Source organism: Watersipora subatra, chromosome 5 (genome assembly GCF_963576615.1).
Source record: "Watersipora subatra chromosome 5, tzWatSuba1.1, whole genome shotgun sequence".
Taxonomy (NCBI): domain Eukaryota; kingdom Metazoa; phylum Bryozoa; class Gymnolaemata; order Cheilostomatida; family Watersiporidae; genus Watersipora; species Watersipora subatra.
Window position 1 is genome coordinate 16,744,627 of NC_088712.1, and position 24,224 is coordinate 16,768,850.

General features: G+C 33.3%; 1 protein-coding gene and 1 long non-coding RNA gene across 2 annotated transcripts in view; both read right to left on the reverse strand.

Annotated features, from left to right (window-relative positions):
• The window catches only part of LOC137396351 (microfibril-associated glycoprotein 4-like), a 398,039-nt gene that overhangs the window by 128,656 nt on the left and 245,159 nt on the right, over nucleotides 1-24,224 (reverse strand). The window lies entirely within an intron of this gene.
• Nucleotides 21,053-23,998, reverse strand: LOC137396807 (uncharacterized). The gene is made up of 3 exons (XR_010978618.1): nucleotides 23,745-23,998; nucleotides 23,138-23,296; nucleotides 21,053-22,138 (listed from the first exon to the last, which is right to left on the reverse strand). It is a non-coding gene; the product is annotated as an uncharacterized lncRNA (long non-coding RNA).

Consider the following 24,224-nt stretch of genomic DNA (forward strand, 5'->3'; position numbering starts at 1 on the left):
CACCATCGAGTCTGTTTATCGGCTCACCATCGAGTCTGTTTATCGGCTCACCATCGAGTCTGTTTATCGGCTCACCATCGAGTCTGTTTATCGGCTCACCATCGAGTCTGTTTATCGGCTCACCTTCGAGTCTGTTTATCGGCTCACCATCGAGTCTGTTTATCGGCTCACCATCGAGTCTGTTTATCGGCTCACCATCGAGTCTGTTTATCGGCTCACCCGCGAGTCTGTTTATCGGCTCACCCGCGAGTCTGTTTATCGGCTCACTCTCGAGTCTGTTTATCGGCTCACCCACAAGTCTGTTTATTGACTCATCAAGTTGTGGAACTCGCTCTTGAGTTGGGAGTTGTCTATCCTTGTCGAGTAGAATTTACTTCATACCCTGTTGTTTTTGTTTTGTATATGCGTGGCGAAAATCTTGCGTGACCCGGCTAGCCCGTGCTCGTTACCTAGTGTAGGTTGCAAGCCAACGGACATCCTTGCATTTCAATTCATAAACATTATGGAAATTTTTCAATAACGTGAGAAGCTTTAAGATTACCACTAATCCTTAGGTAGATACATGTAGTTTATTAGCAATCTGATTCAGGCACTAAATACAACAGAGTGGAAATGTTACATTGTTAAATCTCACCATTGAATGCAGTTGTTACTCCCGAATCGATAATAATTATAGTACACGCAGTACACGGAGATCCGCAGTTACGTTCCTACTAACAATAGTAGCAGGCTATTGTCTTGAAATCAGCAAGAAAGCTTCAGCCAATCACATCGAGCCTACAACGGCTAGTCGCGTCCTCAAAGTATAGGAGGCGGAGACAATTCAACCCTGGTTTATTACCCAGCACTGCCTATCATACCCCTATCATACACCGCACTGAGCCCTTTTTATGGTTAGACTGAGGAAATATTCCACAGTCGGCTAGAGCCAATTGATCAGTGATGTCTTGACCCAGCTACAACCTGCAGAACACGTGAATGCATTGACTTACCGATACTACCAATGTGGATATAGTCTCTCGTTCACCAACTAATATTGCAGTGTTCTGTATATGAATACAGAACACCATCACAAAAACACAAATGATTCTTGTTAGACTACTGCAAACTGAAAACTATCACAATTATATAACCTTGTGCTTATGTGAGCAGAGATAATAGTTACTAAATCTTTATTTTCCGATTTTCGTTTATAAATAGTCATAATATTATGAAATCTCTGAGAGTTTTAATCGCGATCAATTTTTATCAATTTTAATCTTGAAACACTTTGGTAATCAGATCATCTCATACATCAACAAAAATTGTAAATGATAGAAAAATACCGTTATAATCTGATAAAACCTAGAAAAATGTGTAAATTCATTATCATTGCCAATGTAGTAATGACCAAGTTTATTTTAACTCTCCTTTTTTCAGTGCACACAACTCCAAAATGTTCAAATGTCAAGCTATTCGGTAGCACAATTTAGACTAAATTTGGACAATTTATATTACAGTTCAATAATGATTTACCACAGTTTCACATAACCTAATATAAATATTAGTATAGTTCTATACCTTTATTATTATGAGTGATACATTCAAAAGATTTGATTGAGAACATTGTACAATTCAAACGCCATCAAAGGTTGATCGCTCTCTGAGACAATCAAAGTTTCTCATGCAGCCCCTGATAAAACTTACTTGCCAAACACCCCTTTCTTAAATCATCAAGCCTTAATTAGATATCTAAAGACTGTAAACCAACTCTAATTGGTTGGTTGTGTTTCCATAGCAACAACAAAATTTACTTGACTATTGAACTATACTTTCAAATACTTCTTACAAACCTTTTTTGGCTTCATTGAGACTTGAACCCAGGACCTTTAGTAACCATGTAGCAAAAATAATACTCTTAAACCATCAAGCTACAAATTCTATCATTTATAACAATACTATATTGTTATTACTATATTATTGATCAGGAGTTGAACCCGGGACCTCTTACACCCAAAATGAGAATTATCTCTCACACCAACAAGTTATCGGTTAATGCCAGCAAGACTTCACTAACTAGTAATTTCTCCAATGCAGCATGGCATATATTAAAGCACATTTTGAGACTTTTTAACAAAAGGTTGCTGAGCCAAATTGGATTGGAGCCTGCAACCTCTTGCACTCTAAACAAGAATCATATCTCTGGACCATCAAACGAATAATGATGTAATCAGAAATCTGATTTTTTTTTAGTCTAAAAAGCTAAAACCATTTTTTAAGAAAATACCAACAATTTAGAATAACTTGAAATATGATTGAAACGTGAAAATCCCTTAGCAAAACTAACAAAGTCAGGAGCACAATTAAATTTAATGTAGCTACTTTATGTAGTCATAGGCCAGTCCAAATAAACTAGCAAATAGTTCTGCTACTTTCTTTAAAACTTTCAATTTTCCCAACAACTCAAACTTAGCATAATTTTCAAAAACAATATAGTCTATCAAACCCCCTTTTAGAAAGTTTCAAAAGTATGATGTACCCAAAACTTGTCAACTTATAAAGATTGAATTTCATACCTATATCAAACAATAAGCACAAAGGTCGGACGACTTCCTTCATGACAAATAAAAAAACAAATAATTCCAAAGTCTGTAACATTCAGTGTTTAGTCACATAGCCTATATAAAATAGTGGGAGCTTTTTTGTTGGTGTATGCAGGGACTGAGTCAGGTAGCCCTTGTTGTTAGCAGATAAGAGTATGTATGCCTTGCTTCATAACAAACCTTAGCTTAAGATCTTAATAAATAGTCAATGTTTGCAGGCTATGATAGCTGACTAGCTATTCTGATAAAAAAGCCTTTAATGTATGCAGGAAATGTTTTGAAGGCATTCATTCATGTACCATTATTTAATTGACAGAGTAATTAGCGTGTCAGAAATTAAGGATATCTTAAAGGAATTTAACATAGTCATGTCAAAAAATATAAAAAGTAATTCTTTTCAGTTATATCCGATTCCAATTCAAAACAGACATGAAACATGTAATTAAATTTTTTGTACAAATATTAGTAACTGAATGAAGCTAATAGTCTTGAAATGATTGTTAGTTTGACGTGTTGGGGGAACCCAGCCTTAATAAAGCTTGACCGGCTTAACCAGGATTCGAACCCAGGACCTCTTACATTCAAAGCTATAAATGTACCAAAACTACTAGTGCTATGAGAAAGATAAAAAAACTAACATTTTGTTGGTGTCTCCAAAGCAACAAGAAAGCATGTTAAAAGTTATCTTTTATATCAATCTAAAAAAATATTATTCAGCTTTACCAGGATTTGAACCAAGGACCTCTCGCACCCGAAACGAGAATCACAATCAGAGACAATCGAGCCACAAACTATGTAACCGAAACCTGGCTTCTTACTACGTTTTCTAAAGCAACAACTGAATTGGTTTTTTCTACTGTTGCAAGTAGTGATGCTTCACATTCGGGTAACTGAAATCTCAAAACCACTTTTTTTGGAACTGCAAGTAGATGTGACCAGAGTAGATGTGCAGGTAGATTAATAGCAAAGCATTTCCTATGAGGAAATTTATAAAGAAGATATTTGCAAGATGAGATATAGTGAAAATCTAAAGCAACAACTAAACTGGTATTTTTTCTGCTGTTGCAAGTACTGATGCTTCGCATTGGGTTAACTGAAATCTCCAGACAATTTATTTTTTTGAGACTGCAAGTAGATGATAAACCTGTGAGCAAAGCATATCCAATGAGGAAATTTATAAAGACGATATTTGCAAGATGATATAATGTGAAAAATATGCACAGTACAAATTATATTGAAACAAAGTATTAACGTCGTGTAGTTACTGATGCCGTAATTGCTTTGCAATGAGTAGCAGTCAATATCAAGGATTAGAATTTGATCTCTCAAATAAAACAGTGATGTCAGACAAGGTGGGAGACACAAATAATTAAAGTTATACCAAGACTCCTCAACCTTGGTTTAGATTAATGGTCAGAATTAATCAAGCAATCATTCTCAGGTACTAGGTATTGGACAAATGAATTGAGTTTACAACAGACCAATATTAACAATACTCAATCTCCAACTTACTGTATGCCAATCAATGGTGATTATAAAATTGATGCTGGAACATATACACACATCGTTTCTATAGATGAGAATTAAATTGCTGAATTTTAATTACCTTAGGTGCTTCCAGATTTTGCGTGTCCGCCAATAATAGTTACAACATTAACAAACAATACTTTGAAAATTTCATGAACAAACAAGCTACAATTTCCTTATTATACTGGAAATTACACAAGCGTGTTAGCCCAACCAAAGCTAAAAGCATTCATAATTAAAAATGTCTCAGTACAAAAAGCCAAATGAGGGTTTCACAACAATTCAAGGGTGGCACAACTCCTCACCAATTCAATTGCCAAATATTCTGCAAGGACTGTTGACACCTTTACAGTTTTTAACTGAAATAATATTAATTTATGAGCACAGAAGTTGCCAGAGTGTCAGCTACTAGTCCCCTGTTTCATTTTCCCAAACATCTGTTTCAACCTCTGTTGAAATTCATTGTACGATAACAAGTAGATGTGAGCGTTAGAAAAGGAAAATTCAACATTTCAGTAGTTATACTAGCCAAACTGCTTTACTGGGAGGCCTACATCTGTTTCAACAGGGGTTGAAACAGATGTAGGCCAACAGATGGTGTATTCCCTGCTTCGACATATTGGCTGAATCCCCACTTTTTATGCTAAACGTATTACGATGGGCTGCTATGACAATCTGCTATAATTTTTGTGTCTCCCACCTTGTCTGACATCATTGTTTTATTTGGGAGATCAAATTCTAATCCTTGATATTGACTGCTACTCATTGCAAAACAACTATGGCATCAGTAACTACACGCCGTTAATACTTTGTTTCAATATAATTTGTACTGTGCATATTTTTCACATTATATCATCTTGCAAATATCGTCTTTATAAATTTCCTCATTGGAAATGCTTTGCTCATAGGGTTATTATCTACTTGCAGTCCCAAAAAATTAAATTGTTTTGAGATTTCAGTAACTTGTACTTGTTCAGTAACAGTACTTGCAACAGCGGAAAAAGTACCAATTTACATGTAGTTGTTGCTTTAGAGAACGTAGCATAAAGCCAGGTTTCAGTTACATCGTTCGTGGCTTAATTGTCCCCGAGTGTGATTCTTGTTTTGGGTGCGATAGGTCCTTGGTTCAAATCCTGGTGAAGCTTAATAATAGTTTTTAGATTGATATGAAAGGAAACTTTTAACATGCTTTCTTGTTGCTTTGGTGACAATAAGAAAATGTTAGAGTTATTTTATATTTTTCATAGCACTAGGAGTCTTGGGTACGTTTCTAGCTTTGAATGTAAGAGGTCCTGGGTTCGAATCCTGGTCAAGCTGTATTAGGACTTGGTTCCCTCACTATGTCGAACTAACAATCATTTCAAAACTATCTTCATTTAGTTACTCATATTTGTACAAAGAATTAATTAAATGTTTTATGTCTGTTTTGAATTGGACTCGAATAAAACTGAAAAAAACGACTTTTTATATTTTTTGACGTAGCTATGTTATATTCCTTTAAAGATATCATTAATTTCTGACACGGTAATTACACTATCAATTAAAGAAAGGTACAAGAATGAATGCCCTCAAAGCATTTCCTGCATACATTAAAGGCTTTTCTAACAGAATAGCTACTCAGCTATCATAGCCTGCTAACATTGACTAATTATTAAGATCTTAGGCTAGGGTTTTTAATGAAGCAAGGTGTGCATACATTTATCTGCTATCAACAAGGGCTACCTGACTCTGTCACTGTGTACACCAATAAAAAAGCTCCCACTATTTTATATACAGTAGGCTATGTGACTAAACACTGAATGTTTCAGACGCGTACATGCACACTCTGATAAAAATGCTTTAGAATTATTTTTTGCTTTCTTATTTTTCATGAATGAAGTCATCCACCCTTTGTGCTTATTTTTTATATAGGGATGAGTTCAATCTTTACAAGTTGACAACTTTAGGGTACATCATATTTTTGAAACTTTCTAGGGGGATTTTGATAGATTATATTTTTCTTGAATCTAATGCTAAATTTGAGTTGTTGGAAAATTGAAAGTTTTATAGATTTTGATTTTGATAGATTATATTGGCAAGTAATTTTCATCAGGGGCCGCATGAGAATTTCTCATTTTCTCAGACAGCCTTCAACTTTTGATGGCATTTGAAGTGTACAATGTTCTCAATCGAATCTTTTGAATATATTACTGATAATAACAAGGGTATAGCACTCTGGAAATAATTACATTACGTTATGCAACATTGTTGCATATTATTATTGAACTGTAATATTAATTATCCAAATTTTGTCTAAATTGTGCTACCGAAAAGCTATACATTTGCACATTTTGGAGTCGTGTGCACTCAGTAAAAGAGGGTTAAAATAAACTTGGCCTTGACTACATTGGCAATGATAATGAACTTACACAATTTTTTAGATTTCATCAGAATAAAACAGTATTTTTCTCTCATTTACAATTGTTGTTGATGTATGAGATGATCTGATTACCAAAATGTTTCAAGATTAAAATTGATAAAAATTGATTGCGATTAAAACGCTCAGAGATTTAATAATAATATGACTATTTATAAATGGAAACAGAAAAATAAATAATTAGTAGCTGTTATCTCTGCTCACATAGACACAAGGTTAAATAATTGTCATTGGTTTCAGTGGCAGTAACTTAACAAGAATCATTTGTGTTTTTGTGACGGTGTCCTGTATTTATTTCTTACCGCTGCAATATTAGTTTGTGAACAAGAGGCTATGTCCTGATTGGTACTATCGATAAGTCAATGCATTCAGTGTTCTGCAGGTGTAGCTGGGTCAAAGCATCACTGATTCTCTCTAGCCAACTTTTTAGATTTTCTTTAATTAAAATTGTTAATGCGAAGCTTGATGGTCTAGGGTATGATTCTGGTTTTGGGTGCAGAAATTGGTTTACAAAAATAATTTACTGACTTTCTATGAAGTCATGATTTATTGCTTCAACTGAATACAGATGAATACCTAGCCTTACTTTGCAACTTTAGATTAACTTTCCATTTAAGTTATTTCAAGCTAGTTAAAGAATAAATTTAAATGAAATGTGTATTTTTTAATTTATTTTTCAGATTTTACTAGCCTCATCAATTTCTGTCAAAAAATCTGAAATATTTGAAAACTTTGCAAGTTGAATATTACAAATTTATTCCACTATAAAGTCAGTATCCATAACAGTCATTGCATTTAGGAAGTTTGTTTGATGAAATGACCGTGAGTATGGGTTTGACTGTTCCCGCTTTATTATTCACAGGCTGTTGTAATGCTTACAAAATAGCTGAAACTCAATGAAGTAAGATTAATGGCATTCTTTGAAGAAATCTACTGATTTGGCTGCAACTGGTGCTATCATTGAATGCTTTCCTGTTTTCTTTGAGGTATGTTGAAACACACTGTCACTACCTTTAAGGGGGTTTTATACCACATATGCAGTCATACACTATTCAGTACCTGTGAGGCATTACAATATTGGAAACGATTCGTGTTTGCCATTTACCAGCGAAACCGTTTGCGCGCACACATGATGATTGCTATTTTAAAATGACAGTCATAAAACTATAGACAGCATACAACTATAGACTATTAGACAGCAGATATAAATAGGTCAGACCTCTGCTTCTTATTCATAAATACAAAGGTGTGTATATGTGGCTGAGCTACTTTCATGGTCAGCATTGATTGCACTAAGCTAAAGATTGTATGTTGCTAAAACACTTTCTGGTAAACTAAACACGCATCTCCTATACCTAGCACCTGCAAATGTTTATTAAATGTTTGATTATTTTTTGCAATTTAACAAACTTAAAACTAATGAGTCCTGGTTCAAATTTATTTCGTGGTGCTTTCCAACTCGCTTGATGTTATTGGCTTATTTTCAGTTAAAATTATAATCCTTTCGATGGGCTACTCACTCAAGAACTGCCAAGTAATTATGGCAAACATCTCACTAGTTGTGTGCGAGTAATACTTCATGAAGCAATTGTGTTATAATCTTTAAAGCTATCCTTAATCTCTGACATTCATGCTATTTTGTAAATATACAAGCAAAAGTTTGCATTTCCAATGCATGTTTTTTCTTGACCAGCTTCATCAATGAGCCCGATATTTTCACATCGTCAAGGAAGTTCTCTGAAATAAGTTGCTAAATTATATTGTAATCAGACATTATACCTCTCAATATAATTTATTTAATATGGAACATTTTGTAGCTCACTTAGGCATATCACTGTGGTAGGCAAGTTACATATCCCGAGTCTTTTTAAAATGACATTCATTTTACAAATTAAAGTAGATACTGGTAGGGCATGAAAACTCGCTGCCAAATACTGCCTGTAATAATCATTGAAAGTAACTTTTGAAATTAATGACACAAGATTTCATGCATAATTGATTTTAATGTCTTACATAGCTCATCAATGTTGTTCAACATTTATCACTGCGAACCACATACAAGGTTAAACTACTGCATTCCTTATAAAAACTTTTAATATTTGTTACTGAAATCCAAAGGTATCCACAAATGTGTGAGGAATCCGACAGCAGACTTTATGAACAACACTCGTAGGTCCAACACTTAGCTCCGGATAATGTTTAGATACTTCTGGCTATCGAACGAACTTGAAGTTAGAGAGTCACAATGTAACTTTTAATCTTTTGTGTCTCCAATCTCGTCTGATGTCATTGTCTTATTTGTGGGTTGACATTATAATCCATTCAATTGAAGACTGCCTCAATAACAACTGCTAACCAATTATCACAAGTTTCTCCCTAATTATGTGCTGGTAATACTTCTTTTGAAGTAATTATGTTACAGGGTTTGAAACTATTATATAATTCTTACATATTTCTTCTTTTAAAAAAGGAAAGCAGTAATTTGTTTTTTCAACACCTGCTCGCTCTTGGCAACTTGCATCAATGAGCCAGAGATTCCTACATTGGCAAACAATTTTCAAAAGGAAATTACTAAAATGTTTTGCTGTAATAAAAATGTATGGTTTTGAGTTATTTACTATTTCAAACAATCTTGCATGTACATGTATGTAAAAAAGGAAGTTTTTACCAGGAGAATAATTCAAACGTTTACCGAAAGCTAATATATTTAGAGGCTCAGTACATTTTTTCATATTAGCTAAACACAGAGTACAGGGGTAACCAGTAATGAGACTGTCAATTACTAATTATAAATATAATAACTAGAGTAGTTTGGCTAGTATAACTACTAAAGTGTTGAATTTTCCTTTCTAACGCTCTCATCTACTTGTTATCGTACAATGAATTTTAACAGAGGTTGAAACAGATGTTAGCCAACAGATGGTGTATTCCTGCTTCGACATATTGGCTGAATCCCCACTTTTTATGCTAAACGTATTACGATGGGCTGCTATGACAATCTGCAAGGTAAGTGTCCATTGACAGTTTTTTCATAACCCATTATATATTAACTAATATTTCTTGTGCAAAAAATCATTATTAGGAGTTGTCAGTCTCATCAGTTTAATCAGTCTGAAAAAAATACAGTTTGGAGTTGTTCACTCGCTTTGCTTTTTTGCTTTTGATAGGTGTTTAAAATAATTCCAATTTTGTTGAGCGTCAACTCCTGGGTACAAAATAGGTCTGCAGTCTTTTGAGAGTCTGTATTGCAACAGAATATATTTATTTTTGGATTAAATAATTATTCCGTGTTATTTCTTGCCGGGGCAGAGACTGCTAGAAGAAAACCAGCCAACTTGATGCAATGTGGAAAATTGACTACTTCATCACTTATTGAGGATACTTTCTAGTGCACTGTAAATGCTGATGCAATGCAGATAGTAGCTAGTTAACTGATGCTTATAAAAATATTCAAAGAAAGTTGTAGTTAGTTTTGTATGACTGGGTAATCGTATCCTGAGTGTTTTGCATTAGGGCTGCTTGATGTTTGCTCTGGCCCAGTTGCAATGATTGGCTGGCTAATTGTTAGTGAGTAGGGTTAAAACTGATATGGTTGTGTTTATAATGCATTTCAAAATTAGATTGTTTTATAAAACCAATTACTTAAAGCGAGTATTTAAAGATTAAACAAGTTTTTTCAAAACAAATTCAAAATTTTGTTTCAATTTTTTGTTAATCTTTTTAAAGTTAAAAAAAGTCTCCTTATGATTCAACTGTAATATAATTTTTAGCTATTGTTTATGTTTTAAAGTTTAAGAATATTTTATTAATTTTTTAAGAAATTTTGATTTTAAAAGTAATTTTAAAGTAGTTAAATTTTAAGTAATTTGACTTCTTTGAAATGTCGAAATAGATTTGATCATATAAAATTCACATACAGAAGGTTAGGCGTGTTTTTAACAATTCCATGTTGTCTGCATACCACTCATTGCAAGGCCGATGCCAGTCCTAACATTTCCAGTGCCATTTCTTTTGAGTTTTGATTCAGCCTTGATAGTCTTAACATTTGGTAATGGTAGCTGTTTTATGTCGTTATCTTTATTATATATTTTATGTATCACTGAACCTGACTATTTACATGTTTAATCATTAGTATAATTGAAGGTGTGTCTGTGTTTCCATCGGGTTCTCCGTCTGAATCTACAGTTGGATGTTAAAAAGAATATTGCCTCGCAAAGGATTTGAACTCGTGACCTCGTATAACTTGGGATATTTTTAAAACATGGGATCAGATTCTGAGCCCTTTTTCATTTGCTTCCTTATGTGTAAATGTGTAAGTGGAACAGGGGACCACTAGCTGACAATCTTTGACAACTAAGATTTTGGGGCTCATAATTCACTATTATTTCTGTGAAAAATTGTAAAGTTGTTGACAGACCTTGCAGAATATTTGGCAATTGAACTGGTGAGGAGTTGTGCCACCTTTCATTTGTTGTCAAAAACCATTGGAAAACCTCTTTTTGGCTTTTTGTAATTAGATATTTTTAATTAGAAATGCTTTTAGGTTTCAATGTCTCACAGAGTTTATGAAGAGTTTCAATGGCAGTTATTGGTGAAAATTAGATGTCATAATTTCATATCCAACGTAAGCCTGTGACAATCCACTTGTAATACTTGCAAATGCGGAGCAACTCACTTGAGTTTTCTACAACTTGTTAATTTTAGGAGCACTGCTACTAATAATAAATAAACATTAAGATCATAAAATTTTTGAAATATTTTGCAGACTTCTAGAATGAAAATATATTGCAAAGCTACTTTGGTCATTTTTAAATTCTTTTCAAAAAGTATTCTGTTGAATTGATTTCAGTGAAGTGAAATAATATTTCACTTCACAAAAAACAAGCTACAATTTCCTTATTATACTGGAATTTACACAAGCGCATTAGATTTCTGTAAAATATTATTTTACAAAATTCTAACGCGCTTGTGTAAATTCCAGTATAATAAGGAAATTGTAGCTTGTTTTTTCATGAGATTTTCAAAGTATTGTTTGTTAATGTTGTAACTATTATTTGTGCACATGCAAAATCTGGAAGCACCTTAAAGGTTGACCTGCAACAAATTTCACATCACAGTTATTTGGTATCAAAAGATTCACTATGTCTTACTATGTTGTGTTGTAGGTGCCAAATGTGTGGAAAAATAAATACAAGCTCTTAAAAGCTAAAAAACAAACAGAAAATCGCAGCCACACAAGACCGCCGTAGTTTGGATTTCCTTTCAAAACGATGTAGTTGTGAGAGATGGTTTCTGTTTACATTTTCTTGCAACCTTATTCGTCGAAATATTTTCATAAATATGCTTCACGCAATTAATAAAACAATGTCTATTATTTTTACCCGTTGGAAATGCATTGGAAATGCATTGGAAATGCATTGGAAATGCATTGGAAATGCATAAAAACGCATTGGAAATGCCTTGCTCATAGGTTTATCATCTACTTGCGGTCTGAAAAAAACTCAATTATTTTGAGATTTCAGTTACCCCAATATGAAGCATATTTAGTTGTTGCTTTAGAGAACTTAGAAAGAAGCCAGGTTTCAGTTACATCGTTCGTGGCTTGATTGGGTCTGGGTGTGATTCTCGTTTTGGGTGCGATAGGTCCTTGGTTCATATCCTGGTGAAACTGAATAATATTTTTTAGATTGATATGAAAGGAAACTTTTAATATGCTTTCTTGTTGCTTTGGAGACACTAACAAAATGTTAAAGTTTTTTTTATATTTTTCATTGCACTAGGAGTCTTGGCACATTTCTAGCTTTGAATGTAAGAGGTCCTGGGTTCGAATCCTGGTCAAGCCGGTCAAGCTTTATTAAGACTGGGTTCCCCCAACATGTCAAACTAACAATCATTTAAAGACTATTATTTTAATTCAGTTACTCATCTTTGTACAAAAAAATTAATTACATGTTTCATGTCTGTTTTGAATTGGAATCGGATATAACTGAAAAGAATTACTTTTTATATTTTTTGACGTAACTATGTAAAATTCCTTTAAGATAAATTATCCTAATTTTTGACACGATAATTACTCTATCAATTAAATAATAGTACATGAATGAATGCCCTCAAAACATTTCCTGTATACATTAAAAGCTGTTCTAACAGAACAGCTACTCAGCTATCTTAGACTGCCAACATTGACTAGTTATTAAGATCTTAGGCTAAGGTTTGTAATGAAGCAAGGCATACATACACTTATCTGCTAACAACATGGGCTATCTGACTCTGTCCCTGCGTACACCAATAAAAAAGCTCCCACTATTTTATATCCAGTAGGCTATGTGACTAAACGCTGAATGTTACAGACGCGTACGTACACACTCTAATAAAAATGTTTTCAAATTATTTTTTGCTTTCTTATTTGTCATGAATGAAGTCATCCACCCTTTGTGCTTATTTTTTATATAGGTATGAGTTCAATCTTTACAAGTTGACAACTTTAGGGTACATCATATTTTTGAAACTTTCTAGGGTGATTTTGATAGATTATAATGTTTTTGAATCTGATGGTAAATTTGAGTTGTTGGGATAACTGAAAGTTTTAAAGAGAGTAGCGTAACTATTAGCTAGTTTAATTGGACTGGCCTATGACTACATAAAATAGCTACATAAAATTTAATTGTGCTCTGGTCTTTGTTAGTTTTGCTAAGTTCTTTTCATATTTTAATCATATTTCCAGTTATTCTAAATTGTTGATATTTTCTTAAAAAGTGTTTTAGCTTTTTAAACTACAAATAAATCAGATTTCTGATTACATCATTATTCGTTTGACGGTCCAGAGATATGATTCTTGTTTAGAGTGCAAGAGGTTGCAGGCTCCAATCCTATTTAGCTCATCAACCATTTGTTAAAAAGTCTCAAAATATGTTTTAATATATGCCTTGCTTCTCTGGAGAAATTACTAGTTAGTGAATTCTTGCTTGCATTAATTGATAACTCGATGGTATAAGACTTGTTTCTTATTTTGAGTGTGAGAGGTCCCGGCTTCAACTCGTCATCAATAATATAGTAATAACAGTATAATATTGGTATTAATGATAGAATTTGTAGCTTGATGGTTTAAGAATATTATTTTTGCTACATGGTTACTAAAGGTCCTGGGTTCAAGTCCCAATGAAACCAAAAAAGGTTTATAAGAAGTATTTGAAAGTGTGTTTCGATATTCAGGTATCTTTTGTTGTTGCTATGGAAGCACAATCAACCAATTTGAGTTGGTTTACAATCTTTAGAAATCTGATTAATTAAGGCTTGATCATTTGAAAAAGGGGTGTTTGGCAAGTAAGTTTTATCAGGGCCCACATGAGAAACTCGGATTGTCTCAGAGAGCCTTCAACCTTTGATGGTGTTTGAATTGTACAATGTTCTCAATCAAATCTTTTGAATATATTATTGATAATAATAAGGGTATAGCACTCTACAAATATTTATATTAGGTTATGTGAAACTTTTGTAAGTCATTAATGAACTGTAATACTAATTGTCCAAATTTAGTCTAAATTGTGCTACCGAATAGCTTTACATATACACATTTTGGAGTTGTGTGCACTCAATAAAAAAGGGTTTAAATAAACTTGGCCATGACTACATTGGCAATGATAATAAACTTACACAATTTTTTAGATTTCATCAGAATAAAACAGTATTTTTCTCTCATTTACAATTGTTGTTGATGTATGAGATGTTCTGATTACCAAAATGTTTCAAGATTAAAATTGATAAAAATTGATTGCGATTAAAACGCTCAGAGATTTAATAATAATGTGACTATTTATAAATGGAAACAGAAAAATAAATATTTAGTAGCATTATCCCTGTTCACATAGACACAAGGTTAGATATATGTGATTGTTTTCAGTGGCAGTAACTTAACAAGAATCATTTGTGCTTTTGTGACATGTCCTGTATTTATTTCTTACCGTTGCAATATTAGTTTGTTAACAAGAGGCTATATCCGGATTGGTAGCATCAATAAGCCAATGCATTCAGTGTTCTGCAGGTGTAGCTGGGTCAAAGCATCACTGATTCTCTCTAGCCAACTTTTCATATTTTCTTTAATTAAAATTGTTAATGCGAAGCTTGATGGTCTAGGGTATGATTCTGGTTTTGGGTGCAGAAAATGGTTTACAAAAATAATTTACTGACTTTCTATGAAGCCATGTTTGATTGCTTCAACTGAATACAGATGAATACCTAGCCTTACTTTGCAACTTTAGATTAACTTTCCATTGAAGTTATTTCAAGCTAGTTAAAGAATAAATTTAAATGAAATGTGTATTTTTTAATTTATTTTTCAATTTTACTAGCCTCATCAATTTCTGTTAAAAAATCTGAAATATTTGAAAACTTTGCAAGTTGAATATTACAAATTTATTCCACTATAGAGTCGGCGGTATCCATAACAGTCATTGCATTTAGGAAGTTTGTTTGATGACATGACCGTGAGTATGGGTTTGACTGTTCCCGCTTTATTATTCACAGGCTGTTGTAATGCTTACAAGATAGCTGAAACTCAATGAAGTAAGATTAATGGCATTCTTTTAAGAAATCTACTGATTTGGCTGCAACTGGTGATATCATTGAATGCTTTCCTGTTTGCTTGGAGGTATGCTGAAACACACTGTCACAACCTTTAAGGGGGTTTTATACCACATATGCAGTCGTACACTATTCAGTACCTGTGAGGCATTACAATATTGGAAACGATTCGTGTTTGTCATTTACCTGCGAAAATGTTTGCACGCACACATGATGATTGCTATTTTAAAATGACAATCATGAAACTATAGACAGCATACAACTATAAACTATTAGACAGCAGATATTAATAGGTCAGACCTCTGCTTCTTATTCATAAATACAAAGGTGTGTATATGTGGCTGAGCTACTTTCATGGTCAGCCTTGATTGCCCTAAGCTAAAGATTGTATGTTGTTAAAACACTTTGTGGTAAACTAAACTCACATCTCCTATACCTAGCACCTGCAGATGTTTATTTATTGTTTGATTATTTTTTGTAATTTAACAAACTTAAAACTAATGAGTCCCGGTTTAAATTTATTTTGTGGTGTCTTCCAACTCGCTTGATGTTATTGTCTTATTTTTTGGTTAAAATTATAATCCTTTTGATGGACTCACTCAAGAACTGCCAAGTAATTATGGCAAACATCTCACTAGTTGTGTGCGAGTAATACTTCATGAAGCAATTGTGTTATAATCTTTAAAGCTATCCTTAATCTCTGACATTCATGCTATTTTGTAAATATACAAGCAGAAGTTTGCATTTCCAATGCATGTTTTTTCTTGACCAGCTTCATCAATGAGCCCGATATTTTCACATCATCAAGGAAGTTCTCTGAAATAAGTTGCTAAATTATATTGTAATCAGACATTATACCTCTCAATATAATTTATTTAATATGGAACATTTTGTAGCTCACCTAGGCATATCACTGTGTTAGGCGAATTACATATCCCGAGTCTTTTTATAATGACATTCATTTTACAAATTAAAGTAGCTGTCTGTAATAATCATTGAAAGTAACTTTTGAAATTAATGACACAAGATTTCATGCATAATTGATTTTAATGTCTTACATAGCTCATCAATGTTGTTCAACATTTATCACTGCGAACCACATACAAGGTCAAACTACTGCATTCCTTCTAAAAACTTTTAATATTTGTTACTGAAATCCAAAGGTATCCACAAATGTGTGAGGAATCCGACAGCAGACTTTATGAACAGCACTCGTCGGTCCAACACTTAGCTCTGGATAATGTTTAGATACTTCTGGCTATCGAACGAACTTGAAGTTAGAGAGTCACAATGTAACTTTTAATCTTTTGTGTCTCCAACCTCGTCTGATGTCATTGTCTTATTTGTGGGTTGACATTATAATCCATTCAATTGAAGACTGCCTCAATAACAACTGCTAACCAATTATCACAAGTTTCTCCCTAATTATGTGCTGGTAATACTTTTTTTGAAGTAATAATGTTACAGTGTTTGAAACTATTATATAATTCTTACATACTTGTTCTTTTGAAAAAGGAAAGCAGTAATTTGTTTTTTCAACACCTGTTCGCTCAAGGCAACTTGCATCAATGAGCCAGAGTTTCCTACATTGGCAAACAATTTCCAAAAGGAAATTACTAAAATGTTTTGCTGTAATAAAAAAGTATGGTTTTGAGTTATTTACTATTTCAAACAATCTTGCATGTACATGTATGTAAAAAAGGAAGTTTTTACCAGGAGAATAATTCAAATGTTTACTGAAAGCTAATATATTTAGAGGCTCAGTACATTTTTTCATGTTAGCTAAACACAGAGTACAGGGGTAATCAGTTTTGACACTGTCAATGACTTATTATAAATGTAATAACTAGAGCAGTTTTGCTAGTATAACTTCTAAAATGTTGAATTTTCCTTTTTAACGCTCTTATCTACTTGTTATCGTACAATGAATTTTAACAGAGGTTGAAACAGATGTTAGCCAACAGATGGTGTACTCCCTGCTTCGACATATTGGCTGAATCTCCACTTTTTATGCTAAATGTATTACGATGGGCTGCTATGACAATCTGCAAGGTAAGTGTCCATTGACAGTTTTTTCATAACCCATTATATATTAACTAATATTTCTTGTGCAAAAAATCATTATTAGGAGTTGTCAGTCTCATCAGTTTGATCAGTCTGAAAAAAATACAGTTTGGAGTTGTTCACTCGCTTTGCTTTTCTGATTTCGATAGGTGTTTAAAATAATTCCACTTTTGTTGAGCGTCAACTCCTGGGTACAAAATAGGTCTGCAGTCTTTTGAGAGTCTGTATTGCAACAGAATATATTTATTTTTGGATTCATTAGTTATTTCGTATTATTTCTTGCCGGTGCAGAGACTGCTAGAAGAAAACCAGCCAAATTGATGCAATGTGGAAAATTGACTACTTCATCATTTATTGAGGATACTTTCTGGTGCACTGTAAATGCTGATGCAATGCAGATAGTAGCTAGTTAACTGATGCTTCTAAAAATATTCAATGAAAGTTGTAGTTAGTTTTGTATGACCGGGTAATCGTATCCTGAGTGTTTTGCATTAGGGCTGCTTCATGTTTGCTCTGGCCCAGTTGCAATGATTGGCTGGCTAATTGTTAGTCAGTAGGGTTAAAACTGATATGGTTGTGTTTATTACGCAGTTCAAAAATAGGTTGTTTTATAAAACCAATTACTTAAAGCGAGTATTTAAAGATTAAACAAGTTTTTTTAAAACAAATTAAAAATTTTGTTTCAATTTTTTGTTAATCTTTTTGAAGTTAAAAAAAGTCTCCTTATGATTTAAATGTAATATAATTCTTAGCTATTTTTTATGCTTTAAAGTTTAAGAAAGTTTTAATAATTTGTTAAAAAAACTTTGATTTTACAAGTAATTTTAAAGTGGTTAAATTTTAAGTAATTTGACTACTTTGAAATGTCGAAATAGATTTGGTCATATAAAATTCACATACAAAAAGTTAAGCGTGTTTTTAACAATCCCATGTTGTCTGCATACCACTCATTGCAAGGCTGATGCCAGTCCTAGCATTTCCAGTGCCATTTCTTTTAATTCAGGTTTGATTCAGCCTTGATAGTCTTAACATTTGGTAATGGTAGCTGTTTTATATCGTTATCTTTATTATATATTTTATGTATCACTGAACCTGACTATTTACACGTTCAATCATTAGTATAATTGAAGGTGTGTCTGTGTTTCTATCGGGTTCTCCGTCTGAATCTACAGTTGGATGTTAAAAAGAATATTGCATCGCAAAGGATTTGAACTCGTGACCTCGTATAACTTGGGATATTTCGTATACCTTGGGATCTTTTTAAAACATGGGATCAGATTCTGAGATCTTTTTGACTTGTTTCCTTATGTGTTATTGTGTAAGTAGAACAGGAGACCATTTGCTGACAATCTCTGACAACTAAGACTTCGGGGCTCATGACTCAATATTATTTCTGTGAAAAATTGTAAAGGGGTTTACAGACCTTGCAGAATATTTGGCATTTGAACTGGTGAGGAGTTGTGCCACCCTTGAATTGTTGTCAAAACTCTTGGAAAACCTCATTTGGCTTTTTGTACTTGGACATTTTTAAGTAGAAATGCTTTTAGGTGACTATGTTATATTCCTTTAAAGATATCCTTAATTGATGACACGGTAATTACTCTATCAATTAAATAATGATACATGAATGAATGCCCTCAAAACATTTCCTGTATACATTAAAGGCTTTTCTAACAGAACAGCTACTCAGCTATCATAGCCTGCCAACATTGACTATTTATTAAGATCTTAGGCTAAGGTTTTTAATGAAGCAAGGCACACATACAGTTATCTGCTAACAACAAGGGCTACCTGACTCTGTCCCTGCGTACACCAAATAAAAAAGCTCCCACTATTTTATATTCAGTAGGCTATGTGACTAAACACTGAATGTTACTGACGCGTATGTACACACTCTAATAAAAATGATTTCAAATTATTTTTTGCTTTCTTATTTTTCATGAATAAAGTCATCCACCCTTTGTGCTTATTTTTTATATAGGTATGAGTTCAATCTTTACAAGTTGATCACTTTAGGATACATCATATTTTTGAAACTTTCTTGGGGGATTTTGATAGATTATAATGTTCTTGAATCTGATGGTAAATTTGAGTTGTTGGGAGAATTGAAAGTTTTAAAGAAAGTAGCATAACTATTAGCTACTTTAGTTGGACTGGCCTATGACTACATAAAATAGCTACATAAAATTTAATTGTGCTCTGGTCTTTGTTAGTTTTGCTGAGTTCTTTTCATTTTTTAATCATATTTCCAGTTATTCTAAATTGTTGATATTTTCTTAAAAACTGTTTTAGCTTTTTAGACTACAAATAAATAAGATTTCTGATTACATCATTATCCGTCTGACGGTCCAGAAATATGATTCTTGTTTAGAGTGCAAGAGGTTGCAGGCTTCAATCCTATTTGGCTCATCAACCATTTGTTAAAAAGTCTCAAAATATGTTTTAATATATGCCTTGCTTCTCTGGAGAAATTACTAGTTAGTAAAGTCTTGCTTGCATTGATTGATAACTTGATGGTATAACACATGATTCTCATTTTGAGTGTGAGAGGTCCCGGGTTCAATTCCTGATCAATAATATAGTAATAACAGTATAATATTGGTATAAATGATAGAATTTGTAGCTTGATGGTTTAAGAGTATTATTTTTGCTACATGGTTACTAAAGGTTCTGGGTTCAAGCCCCAATGAAACCGAAAATTGTTTACAAGAAGTATTTGAAAGTATGTTTCAATATTCTAATATCTTTTGTTGTTGTTAGGGAAACACAACCAACCAATTGGAGTTGGTTTACAATCATTACAAATCTGATTAATTAAGGTATATTAGGTAATATTTATATTAGGTTATGTGAAACTGTTGTAGATTATTATTGAACTGTTATAGATGTATTGATTGTCCGAATATAGTCTAAACTGCGCTACCGAATAGCTTTACGTATACACATCTTGGAGTCGTGTGCACTCAATAAAAGAGTGTTAAAATAATTATGGCTATGAGTACATTGGCAACGATAATGAACTAACACAATTCTTTTAAAGTTCATCCGAGTATGACAGTATTTTTCTATCATTTACAATTGTTGTTGATGTATGAGATGATCTGATTACCAAATTGTTTCAAGATTAAAATCGATAAAACTTGATCGTGATTAAAACGCTCAGAGATTTCATAATATTATGACTATTTATAAACGAAAACAGAAAAATAAATATATATCAGCCATTATCTTGGCTCACGTAGGCACAAAGTTAGTTAATTGTGATAGTTTTCAGTGACGGTAGTTTAACAAGAAACATTCGTGTTTTTGTGAATGTCCTATGTTCATTTCTCACCGCTGCAATATCAATTTGCGAACAGAAGGCTATATCCAGATTGGTAACATCAATAAGTCACTGCATTCTGTGTCCTGCAGGTTGTAGCTGGGTCAAACTATCACTGGTTCTTTCTAGCCAACTGTGGAATAATTCCTCAGCTTAGCCATAATAAGATGTTTTGAACTAATCAGGACGTAGCAGGGCTCAGCGTGATGTATGATAGGCAGTGCTGGGTAATAAACCAGGGATGAATTGTCTCCGCCTCCAATACTTTGAGGACACAACTAGCCGTTGTAGGCTCGATGCGATTGGCTGAAGCTTTCTTGCTGATTTCAAGACAATAGCCTGCCACTATTGTTAGTGTGATGGAAACGTATGTTGCCATCCATTGAACTTAAAACCCCTGGAATGGCAATCACGTGACTTTTACGTTGATAATAATACGTAAACGTATGCGCCATATTGGAGAGCTAATCGAATGCTAGTTCCGTTTGTAAACAAACGGTGAAAAATGACAGAAATGTACATATTGAATAGTTATTTTCCAGCTGGGTGTTAATGAAAGCTACTCCTACACAACGTTTAGAGTGCCCTGACAGAAGAAAACCTATTTATAACATATGGAGTAGGATATATCAAATGATAAGTAGATGTATAATAGATTTGCGTGGACCATGTTACTCATACAAACTGTTGTATTACAAATGCATAAACCCAGCAAATGATATATTCAGGCAAATAACAACTGTTCCATTATATTAAAATTTATATTACATATGCATAAATGCATATGGAAAAACTTGGCACATGAAGTATTTCGATAAAAACAACACAGAGGTATGCTGCCAAAACAGAAACTGTTTTCAAGATTTAAGTGATAATAGCTTATGAATGTATGATATGTATAATACAGTATCTGTAAAAGATGAAATGAACTACTGCAACAACTAAACGGAAATTAAAAACCGTTGTAATAGAGAATAATCAAAATAATGCAAACAAGGAAATGCAGGAATTAGTGTAATCAGATGATTAAACTTATACATACACGTTACAGAAACTGTGTAAAAGGAGATTTGTATAAAAGTGGATATTGAGCCAAGGTGCATCAGTTTCTTAGAACTAAATTAGATTAGGAATAACAGCACAACAACAGCTGCAGATGAATATTACAGTGATTATATTGTTACTGGCCTTTAAAAAGTACTACTTTAGTATTGTATGCCACAAAGATGCACCTTGCAGTTTGAGTGTAGGATTTTAGCATAATGATGCTGTCGGAGATCATAAAACGACTCAATAAGGTTTTTGACAATGACGCAGTGGTTGGATATGCCATCTGCCATATCCGTAAGGTGTTTCCCAAAGCATAACACATCACTAGACCTTACACTATTGATAAAATACACCACACAATGGAGTGGATCTGGCTTTGTATGAATACGAAAGTATTGATCTGCAACTAGCAGGATCCTGATGACATCGTCTGATGGAAGCACCAGTCCTCCATTGTTTTGTAGCTTGAGTAGAGTATAGAGATGTCGGTACTGGATATTTGACTTAGTCCGTAACCAGCGACTGACGGCCAATGTCACGACAGCACTTTAGTTAGCTTTTGCACAATGTAGCCAGCTATATAGACTATACTGTTACCTATAACAGAAATTTGACATCTGAAATCATTGAGTTCCACAAACTGATCAACTTCTGGAGTAGCCTGTATGATGAGAATCTCGTTTTGAGCAGTAACATTACCTGTCTTACTAGCATCTGATTCTGCACCACATTTGATGATAAGTTTGCGAAGGGTAGCCTTAAACTGAGTAACAGTAGGATTAATATTCCAACCCCCTAAACAAAAGCATCAATTATAACAATTACATAAAATCAACAAAAATGAATGTCTTATTCACATAAACATAGTACCCTTAATAAACAACAATACAACTAATAAAATAAATGAAAATAAAACAGCTCAAAATGCTACCATATCGCTATGTAAAATGAAAATGTAGCAATTTTCACTGGAAGTCATTCACACCCATCTTAGGCATAAAGCTTAATGGTTGACTTGCAACTAAAATTCACATTACCGTTATTTGATATGAAAAGATTCACCATGTCTTACCCTGTTGTGTTGTAGGCAGGGTTGTTAAAAATCGATGATTTTTTTTAAATCAAAAAGATCGATTTCTATTGTTTTATTTGATTTTTTTATTTAAATCGATTTTTTTGATTTTTTTTGTTCCAAAAAGATGTTTTGTGTTCTAAATTGAAAGTTATTGCTATCAATTTGGAATTTATGATTTGCAGGAGTATTATGTAGTTTTATTACAACAACTAGGAAATGAAAAAACGTTTACACAGTTAACATTTGATAAAAAGGACAGCATAATTTATGCGTTGGACATTAAATCCCAGAAACGAAGATGAAGAATCACAGAGAACAGATCACACAACTGCTAAGCTGCAGACATATTCATAGGCAATTGCTGTGGCAGCTGTCACGGTTTTGGGTGCTGTTTGAGGTTTCTAAATTTCTTTCAAATATGTATGGCTACTTAAAGTTGAGCAACCTTGCAGCACTGTGCTTGACAATATGGTTTTAAATTCAATCATTGAAAAGTATCATTCAACATTGAAAAATATTACCTTTAAATGGCTTCAGTCAAACGTTTTAACCTGCTGTCAAAACATAGATCATTGAAATGTTCGTTGCAGATAAGTGCTCAAGGATCAGGCTTATTCACTCTTCTGCGGTTGCGATACCATGCTAAATAACAAGAGTTCTCAGTTGCTTTGTTTGGAAATCTAAAAATTAAAATGAAACTGTAATTAGTTAGCAACAGTAGTAATTACAATAGTATTATTACTCTTATCTCCTTACTGCTAGCTAGATCTAGGTACAACAATAAATAATATTATAAGCACGACAAACACTTCCTTCAAATATAAATATTTAGAAATAACCTAATGGGTTGTAGTTCCAAAATATTAATATAAAAAAAATCAAAATTTAAATAATAAAAAACCTTCGTTCTGAAGGAAGAGCATTTCACTCACTAGCTTATAAATTTATCTAGTCACCGACAAAATACAGTCAAACTCGTACAATCGGTAGTGACACTGATCGACTCTCACTCACCCAGTGACTAGTGTAGTAGAACTAACTAGTAGCAGTACTAACTAGTAGTAGCACAACTATTAGTAGTCGTAGACTTGAGCAATAGTAATAGAACTAGTAGTAGAAGTGACTCACTTGTGAAATGTCATGCCTTTTCCTTTAAAAGTCCATTCTTGCGGTTTTTGCAGTTCATGGAATAACAATAGCACTGTGCACCTACACCCTTATCTCTCGTACATAAATTATTAGTAGCAATCTCAGTAGTCTGTTCCTTTGATTGAGCGGTGTATTCGTGACCTTCCATAGCTGTTAAATCTGAAATTAGATTTCTTTCTCACATTGAACGCAATGAAATTAACTTGAACATTAACTGATAATGGCGTCGACCGGATTTCCGTACTCGCGAGTGACCTCTTGCCATTCCAGGGGTTTTAAGTTCAATGTTGCCATCTCCTTTTCTGTATATCCTTTTGGAGTTGTATTCTCTTTTTCATTTATGTAACCACGCCCCTAAAGGAGGCTGGCTTTTGCTACCTTATTTACATATTCAGCTGTATTTAAAGGTTGACTTGCAACAAAATTCACATTACAGTTATTTGGTATCAAAAGATTCGC